This window comes from Amphiura filiformis, chromosome 10 (assembly GCF_039555335.1).
Source record: "Amphiura filiformis chromosome 10, Afil_fr2py, whole genome shotgun sequence".
Taxonomy (NCBI): domain Eukaryota; kingdom Metazoa; phylum Echinodermata; class Ophiuroidea; order Amphilepidida; family Amphiuridae; genus Amphiura; species Amphiura filiformis.
Window position 1 is genome coordinate 49,522,721 of NC_092637.1, and position 15,095 is coordinate 49,537,815.

Consider the following 15,095-nt stretch of genomic DNA (forward strand, 5'->3'; position numbering starts at 1 on the left):
GCATGCTGTAGGCCTACATGCAGGATAGGCCTAGTAGGCCCAGTCATGCTGCCGAGAGCCACTGCGGGGATAAAATGAACGCCGGGCCAATTTCTGTGCTTTTAGGGACCGTTCACAAGCAATTGTAAGGGGGGCCTGATGCAAAAAAAAATCATCGCGAAACATTTTTGGGGCCCCACCTTTTAATACAGACCTCAAAAATTTCAGGCCCCCCCCCTTTTTGGCATTAAAATTATGGGTCAACCCCATAGAAAAGCATTTTAACTCAATTTTTATAGGAAAATTTGTCATTTTTTTCAGGGACCCCCTTAGGAGGGTCAAAAATTTTCAGGGCCCCCTTTTTTCATCAGGCCCCCCTAACAAATGGTTGTGAGCGGTCCCGTATGGCCCCATTACCCTTGCCCATTAAGGTATGTTTTCTTTATTTTTACAGGCACCCCATAACCCCTTGTCGGCAGCACTGAGTAGGCTTATTGATAAAGCTTAGGGGTGGTGCCATAATCATGTCTACCCCAGGGTGGTCAATTGTCAAAAAGGTCTGCCAAAATCACTTCCCACTTCACCTAGGGAGGGCGAGTTAGCGCAGCGGTAGTTCCCTCGCTTTGCACCACTGAGGTCTCGGGTTCAAGCCCCAGCGCCCAAGGACTCATGTGCACTTGGTTTATCCCGATTCCATGCTCACTCTCGCAGGTTTTCTCCGGGATCTCCGGTTTCCTCCTGTATCACAAAAATCGGTGATTAGTTGTTTGGTTATCAAAAACTTCCTTCACCCAATGGAATTTGGGGAGCTGCACAGATAATTGGTGAATGTTACAATCTAAATGCGGATAGGTGTGCGCCAGGGTTCGAATTGGCTGTATCGCATAGCAGTTTGCTCCATATTTTGAAGTAACTGCTACCCAATTTTGCATTTGTATAGTTCTTTTTATCATGACTATGATGAATTAACCAAAAAACTGCTATGCAAATTTTTTAAACAATTCGAACCCTGTGTGCGCTGCTCGTCAGCAACCTAGTTGATGCCATCTGATTGTGATTATTCACCACTGCAGCGAAATTACAGCGCTTTGAGTCCTCTAAGTTCTGGAGAAAGGCGCTTTATAAATCCAAAATTAATTATCAATTAATATGTCTGGAGCAGTTAAGTTAGCTCAATCGATAAGGTGTTCGACTATGGTACGAGAGGCTGCGGATTCGAACCCTGGCGGTGCCTAGTATGCTCTTGTGGAAAAACGTACTAAACTCTGGGGCTGATCCTGGTTGCGAACTTTATTTGTGGAATGTCTCATGAAGTAGCAAAGTCCCTGAATTGTGAAATGGTTTATGGAATGATGTTGGACCGTAGAAAAGTGGGGCGATGAGCACGAAATGCCCCTTTAAAGTAAACATGTCTCTGAAACTATACATCTCACACTAACAATACTAACACATTTTTTTGATGACTTTGACCACAAATTTTTATTTTTTCAAATATCTTAAAAATACAAGAATCTAAGCTAATTGAACAGACAGTAGTACTACCCAAGTTTTTTTAGTGGCCCATATATAGCAGAGTTACTGCAGGGCTGCAAGCTGGTAACTTCCATGCCCTAACTTCAGAATTACTCCACAGCTACTCCATCACAAGCTACTGTATTACCGGTACTCTAAGTTATTGCACAGCTTCTCCAGCTTGGAATAGTCCTGCAGTATTGAACTCGGCTATCCATGTCTACCCAATAACTGGCCATATGAATATGGTTGTGTATGTTTATGATTGATCAGAGTGTGACAAAGTAAGGATTCACCAGAAGTTTGTTACACTTTCATAACATATTTAATTTTCTTCATGCATAGTGTATTCTACATCAATTTGAACTGCATATTTGGATGGTGAAAGCTTTTGTCATAAGAAAAGAAACAGGTCGTTGAACTTTCCACATAGGGTCAATTTTAAAATTACACAAATCCTGTTCAAAACCTACACTATCGTAATCCTCCTCTGGCAATAAAGATTCAGAAAAAGTATACTTTGACATACCTATGATGTACGGTTAGGCCTAAAAAATTGTTTGATTGGCGTAATCCGACCGACCTAGAAATAAGCCCGACCCTAGACTTTTTTCTTACTTTTTTTGCAAAGAAATTTTAATTAATTAAAAAAATTCCACAACCTTTATCATACGCAATTTACAGCTTAAAATGTGTGCAAAATAAAAATTACTGACCGACCTACCCTAATATTTTTTACGTTATGCCAATCAAACAATTTGTTTAGACCTTCATACAGTTACGAGCAAAAGAGTAACATTGTGACGTCATAGGTCTAATGAAAATGAAATTGTTCTGATTTTTATGAAAATGATCTCAAATTAGGGGCTGTGCAATAATTATGAGCCCTGGGGAGGGTAAAATTGGGGGCAAGCGATTTTTTGGTGGGCGGGGGGCAAGCGATTTTTGGCGAGCCGTTCGGATATTTTACCTCCCCCGGGGGAGCTGATAATTATTGCTCAGCCCCTTATTGGTCTTCTTGCAAGAAATCAGACAAAGAGAATAGTTCTTTTAATTATCTAGGGTGCTTTCTTATTTTTGATATCAATTTCAAATTATAGAACTCAATAAGACTCGATGTGTATTGTCCTTTTTTGAATTTTTGATGTGTTACCAAGGTAACAAAACATCCTATACTGCACAGGTTCACCATCGGTACTTGACTTTTGCAGTACAGCATTGTAATGTGTAGGTACTCTGTGTGTACCAGTCAGGTACCTTGGGGATGATGAACCTGTCCTGGCGGCCACAATAGGGATACATGTACATAGTGCAAACTATTATTTTTCTGATTTATCATAGGACATATAATTGGAGACCATTTCAACTTCGAGCATCCTCTGAACCCTTTTGACCTCGGGAACACCAGCTGGAACATTATTGTTTGTGTTTAAGAATGTCCAAGCAATAAAGCAAATTTAACATGATTTGCACATCATTGTATAACATCCTTGTCCAGACGTGATGACGATGTCACAATGTACACCAGCACCAACCCTCTTCATGAATGGAACTACATATCTTCGCCCAGTTTCTCTTGAACATCCATGTTCTTTTCTGTGAAAATAGAGCAATAAAAGAAAATAAAAAAAATTAGTAAATAAGCTTAAACTGAAAGTTGTTATTGTGTATATCAATTACAAATATGAACTAGAGTCAATAGATTCTGAGTACAAGCCGCCGCAGTTGACCTTTGACCCCTAAACTTTGACCTTTGGGGTCATAAATATTTTTAACATGTTTAGAATGTCGTAAGAATAATTCCTGTTGAATTTGAGCTCGATTGGACCAATTTCGAAATTTGACCTTTGACCCCTATAACTTGACCCTTGGGTCACGGATGGGGTCAACTGCTCTTGCATTGTGCTTAGGATGTCGTAAGAAAGATTCCTGGTGAATTTCAGCTTAATCGAACTTATACATGGATTTTGATTTTTTAAATTTTTGATTGACCTTTTGACCCCCTTAATGACCTTTGACTAAAAAAAAAAAAAAAACCTTATGTACATCGACAAAATGCATTGTTCCAATTTTAATTAAAAAATTCTAACATGTTTAATTCTTGAGATAAAAATTCTTAAAGTTATTTAGCTAAAAACAGAAAGTGACCCCTTAATGACCTTTGACCCCCAAAATAAAAATACCATGCATACATCAGGTAACACTGATTCATGTATGATGGTTATATTACTCTGGTCTGTTTACATTTTGAGATAAATTTTTTTGAATATTTCGGTTTTTGACCGGAAGTAACCCCTTAATGACCTTTGACCCCAAAACTGTAGGCATCCTAAAGACCCTGGCTAGTAGCGATGCATGTGTGCTAAAGGCGAATCTCTGCTATATAATTTGTAAAGACAGTGATTTTTTGAATATTTTTAGCTTTCAGACCAGAAATGACCCCCTTAATGACCTTTGACCTAAATTCTTTTTAGCAAGTTTTAAGCACTGCCACATGTTGATTCATATGCATGAGTCACATGATCATTGCATGTAATTTGTGGAAGGAGTAGAATTTTTTGTGAAATCACATGTTTAACCATTATAGCTAGGTCAAAGGTCACAGCAAGGTCAAAGTCAAATGGATGGTTTGGCCTAGCCCAGTTGTCTTTTGGGTGAAGTTTGGTTGAAATCTGTCAATCTCTTGCGGAGCTAGATGCAGTTGATTGGTTGCCAGAAGAAAAAAAGAACTAGATCTGGTTACAGATCTGGACCTAGCCGGAGCCGGAAATGCCAGTCTTAAAGTTTATGGACATCTCACACCATTAATGGTGTATCACAGTAGCATGTAGGGGCTTTATCCGTCTTCCATAGGCTGAGATACAGCTACTTTTCCGTAATTTTAAACATTTTTTGCAAATTTGACGTTTTGACCTCTTTAATGACCTTTGACCCCAATATAAAAAAAACCTCATACACACCACAAAAATGCATTGTTACAGTTTAAATAAAAAAAATCTACTATGCTTAGTTATGGAGATAAAAATTCTTGAATTTATTTAGCTTAAAACCGGAAATGACGTCTAAATGACCTTTGACCAAAAAATAAAAATACCGTGCATGCATCGGATAACACTAATGCATATATGAAGTTTATGTCACTTTGGTCTGGTTACGTTTTGAGATTTAAAAAATGAACATATTTGATGATTTTTGGTTTTTGACAGGAAGCGACCCTTAATGACCTTTGACCCCAAAACTGTAGATACCCCAAAGACCCTGGTTGGTAGCAATGCATGTGTGCTAATGACAACACTCTGCTATGTAATTTGTAAAAACAGTGATTTTTGAATATTTTTAGCTTTCAGACCGGAAATGACCCCTTAATGACCTTTGACCCAAAATCGGAGAATAACTTTTGTGTACCTGTAATAGCCGATGCATATGTGTAAGTGACATCATCGTACTATGTAATTTGTGGCAGAAGAAGCATTTTGAAGATATTTGGTTCTATACCGGAAATGACCCCTTAATGACCTTTGACCCTAAATTTGTGAACATCTTATAGACACTGGATATAGCCGATGCATATGTGCAAGTGACGTCATTGTAGGATGTAACATGTAAGAGAAGAAGCATTTTGAAATTTGTTGCCAGAAGAAGAAAGAAGAAGAAAGATCCGATAGCATCACAAGACCTAGCCGGTGTCCCGGCTAGGTAACTAGATCTGGGAACAGATCTGAACCTAGCCGGGCGTTCCGGGCCGGAAATGCTAATCTTTGACCTTTGATCAGTCATCTCACACCATTAATGGTGCATCACTGTAGCATGTAAGGGCTTTATCCGTCTTCCATAGGCTGAGATACAGCTACTTTTCCGTAATTTTAAACAATTTTTTGCAAATTTGACGTTTTGACCTCCTTAATGACCTTTGACCCCAATATAAAAAAACCTCATACATACCGCGAAAATGCATTGTTACAGTTTAAATTAAAAAATCTACTATGCTTAGTTATGGAGATAAAAATTCTTGAAGTTATTCAGCTTAAAACCGGAAATGACGTCTAAATGACCTTTGACCAAAAAAATAAAAATACCGTGCACACATCGGGTAACACTAATGCATATATGAAGTTTATGCAACTCTGGTCTGGTTACGTTTTGAGATAAAAAAAATGAACATATTTAATGATTTTTGGTTTTTTTCGGAAGCGACCCCTTAATGACCTTTGACCCCAAAACTGTAGACACCCCAAAGACCCTGGTTAGTAGCAATGCATGTGTGCTAATGACAGCACTCTGCTATGTAATTTGTAAAAACAGTGATTTTTTGAATATTTTTAGCTCTCAGACCGGAAATGACCCCCTTAATGACCTTTGACCCAAATTCTGTGAATAAATTATAGACACCGACCAAAGTCAAGTCACATGACCTAAGCATGTCACCATCACATGTTATTTGTGGAAGAAGAAGCATTTTAGAGTAAAAATCACATTTTTGCACTTGTGAGCAGGTCAAAGGTCAAATGGAGTTCAATGTCATGTCACATGTGGGGACATGGTCAGTGGTGTTTGTGACCAAGTATAGTCAAAATCGGTCAAAGCATAACAGAGCTAGGGCGAAGCGTGGCAAGTCACGCACGTGTTGCCAGAAAGAAAGAAAGAAGAAAGATCCGATAGCATCACAAGACCTAGCCGGTGTCCCGGCTAGGTAAGAAGAAAGAAGAACTAGATCTGGTTACAGATCTGGACCTAGCCGGAGCCGGAAATGCCGGTCTTAAAGTTTATGGACATCTCACACCGTTAATGGTGCATCACTGTAGCATGTAGGGGCTTTATCCGTCTTCCAAAGGCTGAGATACAGCTACTTTTCCGTAATTTTAAACATTTTTTTGCAAATTTGACGTTTTAACCTCCTTAATGACCTTTGACCCCAATATAAAAAACCCTCATATACACCACGAAAATGCATTGTTACAGTTTAAACTAAAAAATCTACTATGCTTAGTTATGGAGATAAAAATTCTTGAAGTTATTTAGCTTAAAACAGGAAATGACGTCTAAATGACCTTTGACCAAAAAAATAAAAAATACCATGCATACATCGGGTAACACTAATGCATATATGAAGTTTATGTTACTCTGGTCTGGTTACGCTTTTGAGATTTTAAAAATGAACATATTTGATGATTTTTGGTTTTTGACCGGAAGCGACCTCTTAATGACCTTTGACCCCAAAACTGTAGACACCCCAAAGACCCTGGTTGTTAGCAATGCATGTGTGCTAATGACAACACTCTGATATGTAAGTTGTAAAAACAGTGATTTTTTGAATATGTTTAGCTTTCAGACCGGAAATGACCCCCTTAATGACCTTTGACCCAAAATCGGAGAATAACTTTTGTGTACCTGTAATAGCCGATGCATATGTGTAAGTGACATCATCGTACTATGTAATTTGTGGCAGAAGAAGCATTTTGAAGATATTTGGTTTTATACCGGAAATGACCCTTAATGACCTTTGACCCCAAATTTGTGAATATCCTATAGACACTGGATATAGCCGATGCATATGTGCAAGTGACGTCATTGTAGGATGTAACATGTAAGAGAAGAAGCATTTTGAAATTTGTTGCCAGAAGAAAGAAGAAGAAGAAGAAGAAAGATCCGATAGCATCACAAGACCTAGCCGGTGTCCCGGCTAGGTAAAGAATTGAGAAGAGACAGAACAAGCCGACATCCGTCGTCGGCTTGTAAAGAAAGAAGAAGAAAGAATTGGAAGAAGACAGAACAAGCCGACATTCTGTCGTCGGCTTGTAATCACTGATTAACTTGATAACTTAAGCTGAAATTACAGCTAGGTTTAGGTGACAAAAACCCTGTTCTACAGGCCTGTCTGACCTAGATTTTTGTGTATCAGGTGTGCTTTTTTTTAAAAAAAAAAACTATGAATGGAACAAGTGAAAAAAATTGAAATTTTTTTACAGATCTTAAAATTTACAGGTATAAGGTCATTTGCACAAGAAAAATGCTCAACTGACAAACCTACATGGGTTTATTTCTGTCGCATTTGAGTGTACAAATTGAAGAATCGTGGAGGAAAAGTGAACAAAATGACAGACCATACAGGCAAAAGCAGCCTGCCTATTCCCAATTTCAACAACACAATCTTGATGTCCATCATTTCTATTAAAAAGCAATGAGCACCAACTCGCCGTTTTTTTAGTGAGTTTTGAGTACTTTCATCACCACCTATCCCGCGGAATGTGGGAAAATGATGGCACTTGTAATTTTTGGTTATTTTGAACAGTCTATAATTTAGTTGAAGTGCAATTTTAGCAACAGTTTTGATGCGATGACCCCATCATTATTTCGAACTACCCTTGCTATTATGGTGTCGTTCTTCATCAATTTCTAGCCTCAAAAGCTATTGGTGAGCAAATTCCCGGCAAATTGAAGCTAGACTACCAGGGTGCATTCTACCATTGCCAATCCGTGGGTTGTATAGGGTTGGAAATATTCCAACATGCTACACGTTCCACCCCTAGAGTGCACCAACAGGTTAATTCCTGTTAATTAAAAATGTATGTAAACCCAGCTTACAGCCCCACATTTTCTAGGATGGGGGAATCTGGGATGATGGGGGTGAAGTAGGCCTACTTGAAATGAATTGCATGATAATATCATGATTAGGCAAAACAAGAAATGTCTTTAAAAAAGACAATGCCTCAAGAGATTCCAGCGGGCACCATTTGTTATTAGCTTATAAGAGATACTTGAAATGCTAGCTTTAAGCCATCTTGCAATGGTAATAATTCTGTTATATTTAATGTAGGAATACCTGCATGCCGGGTGGTAGTCCGAATAATCAGTCCCAAAACAAAATAGGCCTAGGCCCTATTCATTTACTGACATGATCGATGGACCCTGCATTTTTCAATACATTGATGCTGTAGCCTTCGTACTGAGGCTACACACAAGGAAACTAGGCTATAATCACGTATCATGAGCCCCGGATGCTTATATATAATAGAGGGCCTCCTTCAACTCCCAACTTGTGACCACAGAAATAGCTTAATAACTGTGTAGGAAATACAAAAAATTGAAATTTGGACACCAGAAACTTAAGGTTGAAAGTCAAAAAGTGTCAATTGGTACACCTTTATACAGCAGAAGTTATCATACAGTGATAGTAAGATTTTTCAAATAAAATCTCTTTTCTGTAAAATTGATTGCTGTGCTGAAAAATGTTGCATAATGGGTACTTGCTTTTTTGTACAGGTATTCATTGTAAGGTACCATCAATGATGGTCACAGAATTGGGAAAAATACATTTGCCCAAGTTAAATAATCACCTTTCTAAACAAAACAATTTCAATGTGAAATATCCTACTTGCAGGGTTGTCACCAGGACCAAAAAAGTACTAAAAAGGCTACTTTGAAATTTGATGATCATACCTAGCATGGAGGACAGGCCTAGGCAAAAAACCCTTTTTTTCTAATAATTTCTCCATAAGCGTCATTTATGTCGACAAATTGTTCACATATCCACAGCAGGGTTGCAAATATACCGTACCATATGTCACTCAGAGTGCGACAATTTGTACAGATAAATTTATCACAACAGGTAATTTGGCCATTCGTCTGCATATTACTAAAAATAACGTCATTTATGTCGACAAATTGTTCATAAATCCACGGTTAGTTTTAAGGATATAATATATGGCATAAAATATGACAAATCATCAAAATAAATTTATAATGAATGCTTTTGTGGATATTTGCTAATACAATATATACATCTGACATGTGTAGATGATTTATGTCTTCAGTAGGAATTGCTGAGGGAATTCCAATTGAATGAACTTTCAATAGCATGACAATTTTTGCGTACACTGCGCGATATCACGCCAGCGTGTGCGATTGTGTGTGAGTATCATGAAGTGAATCCAACCATGCTAACGCACTCATAGACATCACCTAGACCTATGATAGGGATGTTCATAAAATTTTGAAGTTCAATATTTTTAGCTGAAAGTTCTTTCATTTGAAAGAGAATTAAATTACCTAAACAATAAGGGGTCAATCATGTTTCTAGTGCATATACTTTTGAAGTTACAGACAAAAATAGTGACATCAAATTGCCCAAAATTTTGTGTGTGAAATTGTGACAGCAGGCACATGTACAATGCACACTAATGTATGTGACCCCAGATGACCTCCTATTCTTTACTGTAAGAAAGCTGTGTTGGATGGTCTTGATTTACACACAAATTGCTTTTGAGCTAAATCTAGCGTCGACTTGGTGGAACATGGATTGCACTATGTGATAGTTTATGAATCCAGTATCATGCCAGTACCAACGTAAGTCAACTCAACATCACTTAATTAATTAGGTTTTGGTTGTCAAAATAAATTTTAGTGATTTTCTCCATTGAGCCCCACAGTAAAGACATTTTTTGACCGTACATGCACATTCCACTTCCCTATGGACGAACAGCGCCACCTTTAGTGTGTGATGTGTGCTAGCCTACCTATGAGTGCCCATCCCTAACCAGGGCAGTAGGTGAAGCCACGTATCCAAGGTGATTTTGGTCGGTTGGTCGGACAGCGGAGAAAAAAAGCGTTCATATCTGGAGAGAAAGCGCGCTTTGCGTGATTGCTGCGCCATCATCACTCGTGTCAAATGCAACATGTTCTGTACACGCGACTGGAGAGAACGGCGCGCGGGTTTGTGTGATTCCCGCGCCATTATCGATCGCATCAAATAAAACATGTTCCGTGAGAGCGAACATATCTGCTTGCTTGCGCCCAGGTATGCGTCCGTGTCAAAGTCGTTGCTAAGCAGTGTCCGCTTCACTACGCGAGTCAAAGTCACTGGTCTAGGTGCTCGTTTGTCTGGGAATGCACTCGTGATTGGTTAGCATTGTATCCAAGGTTGTGCGTTAAGCGTTGTAGTTTGAAATACGCGATATACGATCGCGGTTGGATCGAGTGCAGCTGTTGAAACCTGCGTTCATTCAAAAGTCTCAGCCTCCGGTTGTAGTAAGTAGGTATGCCAGGTGAATTCAAATTTGCCATCAAACTGCATCATTTTATATATCAAATTAAAGCCCTTGAGTAAAAAAAAGCCAAAACTGGAAACCTTTTTTCATAGCACTTTCCATTGTAAAGTTACACTTGTTCTCATTGCTTAGGCCTACCGGGGTACCTGTATTTTCCCGGTATTTTCACATCATATTTTGTGGTCAAAATGATTACAAATGTGTAAATTTGCAATCATTTCGTCGTGTGTACCGCGATCTCGAAGAGAGGAATGTACTCACCGGTAGAAGAAGAAGAAGAACGTTGTGAGTGCTACTACCGTAGTGAAACAGTTGACGCGAATTTCTCCAACATGTCGAATGCCAATTTATGCACCCTTATCAGCAAAAATACAGCTGATTTAGCCAAAGTGAACATGAAGTCATCGGATATAATATTTTCCTAGCATATTGAGCTAACACCACAGCTACTTGGTTTTTACAATATACTAGTATTAAAATAAAGAAAATCAGTAAAGCTTAACCCATCGGCGATGCTTTAAAACCGGAGACAGCCCGAGACGAATATACCTAGTATAGGGGAGACCGGGGCAAAGGGGAACACATTTTTTTTGTGGCCCAATCAGGATTACGAAGGAAGGCAAGGCAAAATTTAAGGTTTACAAGATACATATTTGGTGCATACGCACCAATATGAACTCTCAGCGCTAATCGGGCCGTCTTCACGTACCAGAGGTAAAGTTTGACATATCGCACGACTCTGGGATATTTGGTTAAAAGGATAGAGGGTTAAGTGCACAAAGTACAAAAAAGTAACTATATCTCATTAACAATGATCCTATAGATATGCGACCACTGACTTTTTTTTTGTTCCTTATGACCAGAGGAAAAGTTTGACATATCGCACAACTCTGTGGTATATTTGGTTAACAAGATAGAGGGTTAAATGCACAAAGTAGAAAAAAGTGACTATATCTCATTAACCAATAATCCTACAGATATGCGACCACTGACTTTTTTGTTCCTTATGACCAGAGGAAAAGTATGACATATCGCACGACTCTGTGGTATATTTGGTTAAAAAGATAGAGGGCTAAATGCACAAAGTAGAAAAAGTGACTATATCTCATAAACCAATGATCCTACAGAAATGCGACCACTGACTTTTTTGTTCCTTATGACCAGAGGAAAAGTTTGACATATCGCACGACTCTGTGGTATATTTGGTTAAAAAGATAGAGGGTTAAATGCACAAAGTAGAAAAAAGTGACTATATCTCATCAACCAATGATCCTACAGATATGCGACCACTGACTTTTTTGTTCCTTATGACCAGCGGAAAAGTATGACATATCGCTACGACTCTGTGGTATATTTGGTTAAAAAGATGAGGGCTAAATGCACAAAGTAGAAAAAAGTGACTATATCTCATAAACCAATGATCCTACAGAAATCGACCACTGACTTTTTTGTTCCTTATGACCAGAGGAAAAGTTTGACATATCGCATACGACTCTGTGGTATATTTGGTTAAAAAGATAGAGGGTTAAATGCACAAAGTAGAAAAAGTGACTATATCTCGTTAACCAATGATCCTACAGATATGCGACCACTGACTTTTTTGTTCCTTATGACCAGAGGAAAAGTATGACATATCGCATACGACTCTGTGGTATATTTGGTTAAAAAGATAGAGGGCTAAATGCACAAAGTAGAAAAAAGTGACTATATCTCATAAACCAATGATCCTACAGAAATGCGACCACTGACTTTTTTGTTCCTTATGGCCAGAGGAAAAGTTTGACATATCGCACGACTCTGTGGTATATTTGGTTAAAAAGATAGAGGGTTAAATGCACAAAGTAGAAAAAGTGACTATATCTCGTTAACCAATGATCCTACAGATATGCGACCACTGACTTTTTTGTTCCTTATGACCAGAGGAAAAGTATGACATATCGCACGACTCTGTGGTATATTTGGTTAAAAAGATAGAGGGCTAAATGCACAAAGTAGAAAAAAGTGACTATATCTCATAAACCAATGATCCTACAGAAATGCGACCACTGACTTTTTGTTCCTTATGACCAGAGGAAAAGTTTGACATATCGCATGCGACTCTGTGGTATATTTGGTTAAAAAGATAGAGGGTTAAATGCACAAAGTAGAAAAAAGTGACTATATCTCGTTAACCAATGATCCTACAGATATGCGACCACTGACTTTTTTGTTCCTTATGACCAGAGGAAAAGTATGACATATCGCACGACTCTGTGGTGCATATTTGGTTAACAAGATAGAGGGTTAAATGCACAAAGTAGAATAAAGTGACTATATCTCATCAACCAATGATCCTACAGAGATGTGACCACTGACTTTTTTGTTCTTTATGACCAGAGGAAAAGTTTGACATATCGCACGACTCTGTGGGATATTTGATTAAAAAGATAGAGGGTTAAGTACACAAAGTACAAAAAAGGATGCAGCCAAAGATAGGAGCTTGTAGTCACCTGCTCCGCAGCCGACTGATGATTCCGCTTTGCCCGTGTTCCACTTTGCCCCGATCTCCCTAAATATTCGTCTCAGGCTGAACTATTTAGCTACCGTTCACAAAAAAATTCGACATTTTTGTAAGGCGGGGTGCAGGCCCTTTAAATATCCCTAAAATCCTTCACAGATACCTTATTTCAGATTAACTTCTTTAAAACAATAAAAACTTTACACATTCAAAGCTTTATATTCTTTTCAAAGTCCAGAATCAAGTCAAACATTTTATAATCACTCTTCAAGGCAAACATTTTACTACAACCCATTATAAAGAATTTATGACCGTCCCTGTCATTTTTTTTTTTCTAATGCATAATTCATTAGCCGAAATGCAGACTCATTGAGCATTTTGTACTGCAAGAACTTCGTGGCAACATGGAAAACGTAGCCCAAATGTACTTGACAGAATGATTTGTCATGGCAATCCGCCATTATTTAGCCCAATAGTCGTGTTTCATGTTCCAATTCGAATACATACTGCTTTCGGCAGAAAAAATATTATTGTGTTGCCCTCAAGTGGGAAATTTAGGTCGGACGGTCGGATTTCTTTTTTTTATTCTCAAATATTAAATAATGCTTCTTCAATTAGGGGACATTTGTCAATTTTGACTTCTGGATACCTGTTAGACATCAATTAAAGACTAGTCTTTCAATAAAATATTACTTTTAAGTGAAAAACATTGAGTTTTTGAACAAATCTGTAAAATTCATCATTCAAAAAAAAAAAATTGCGACCCTGATTTTTCAGGATTTAGTGTCGGACGGTTGAGGGCAAAACAATAATTTTTTTTGGCCTAACGCATGTCACACACATAACACATTTGATCGAGAAGTCTAGCTTTAATACAGGCCACTGATATAGAAACCAATGATTGATTATTATGGATTGAGCTTTGGAGCTACATGTATCTCCAAATCATGTCAGCATCAGTCAAGTATAACACCACATTAGCAATGAAAATTCGGAAGTAAACAACAACGCAGATCACGATGGGTACAGCACCCCGAAAAAGCTGCTCAAATGACACATCATCAGCGAATTGTGAGCATGGGGCCATGGTTAATCTCGTAAAAATAAAAATGAGCAAACTTTGGCTGCTCTGAAGATACAGATATGTCATCAAAATAAATTTCGGTACCCCGGTAACATTAAACTTAATAAAGAATTTTTTAATGTGTTTGAAAATTGGCGACGATTAAGTGACTGAAGTAGTTAAATAGTTCCATGCTCTATCACTGTCCGTGTTCACACTCACTGTGTCATCGTGGATAGTAGATACGAGTTCTAGATCAAATGACGCACAGACAGTAAGCTTACTTCAACCCAACAGAAGCCAGCTGCTCGGTCATAATATTTAATATTGCGCATCTCTGTGCAATATAATCCTTCTAGGTACATCCACGGCCTTGCTAACGTACATGTTTACATACACATAGCCATCATTGCCCATTTACATGGCATAGCACTCAGAAATACATGCATGCCATATACATGCATGATATTGAAATCGTTTATTATTTTTAAAAAAGTACATTTTTTAACCTTGGGCCATTCATTAATTCAGCCTATTGAGAGCGTTTTTATTCACTTGCATACAAGATCAGATATAAAAGAAGGTGTACCAAGTGCCCAAAATCATGGGTAAAGTACAAAAGATTTGAAAATCCTACCGCTGCTACTGCCTTGTTGCAGCCCGGTGCAGAGCTCCGGAAACAAGTACAGAATTTGGGTGCAAAGTAATGTACAATTTCAGGAATATTTATCACTGATGATGAAACCGGATTCATTTTAAGAATATCTTAGATCAAATAATTACCTTCGATTCGAAAATGTAGTTACTCTTGCAATATTAACACCTTTTGCAGCATTTTATTCCACCACGGCTATTGTTTACGTGCAGACCGCCAGCATCCATCTTTAATTGTGTCAAGGGCATAGTCTCGTTACCAGTCGTTTTAAGCTCTTCGGTACAACTAAGTTGCGGATTTTACGCAAAATAAACAGCGGTGCGCAGAAGGACAGGAACGATGACC

General features: G+C 38.3%; 1 long non-coding RNA gene across 1 annotated transcript; it reads right to left on the reverse strand.

Annotated features, from left to right (window-relative positions):
• Nucleotides 1–2,536: 2,536 nt before the first annotated feature.
• Nucleotides 2,537–15,070, reverse strand: LOC140162998 (uncharacterized). The gene is made up of 2 exons (XR_011860391.1): nucleotides 14,879–15,070; nucleotides 2,537–3,087 (listed from the first exon to the last, which is right to left on the reverse strand). It is a non-coding gene; the product is annotated as an uncharacterized lncRNA (long non-coding RNA).
• Nucleotides 15,071–15,095: the final 25 nt, after the last annotated feature.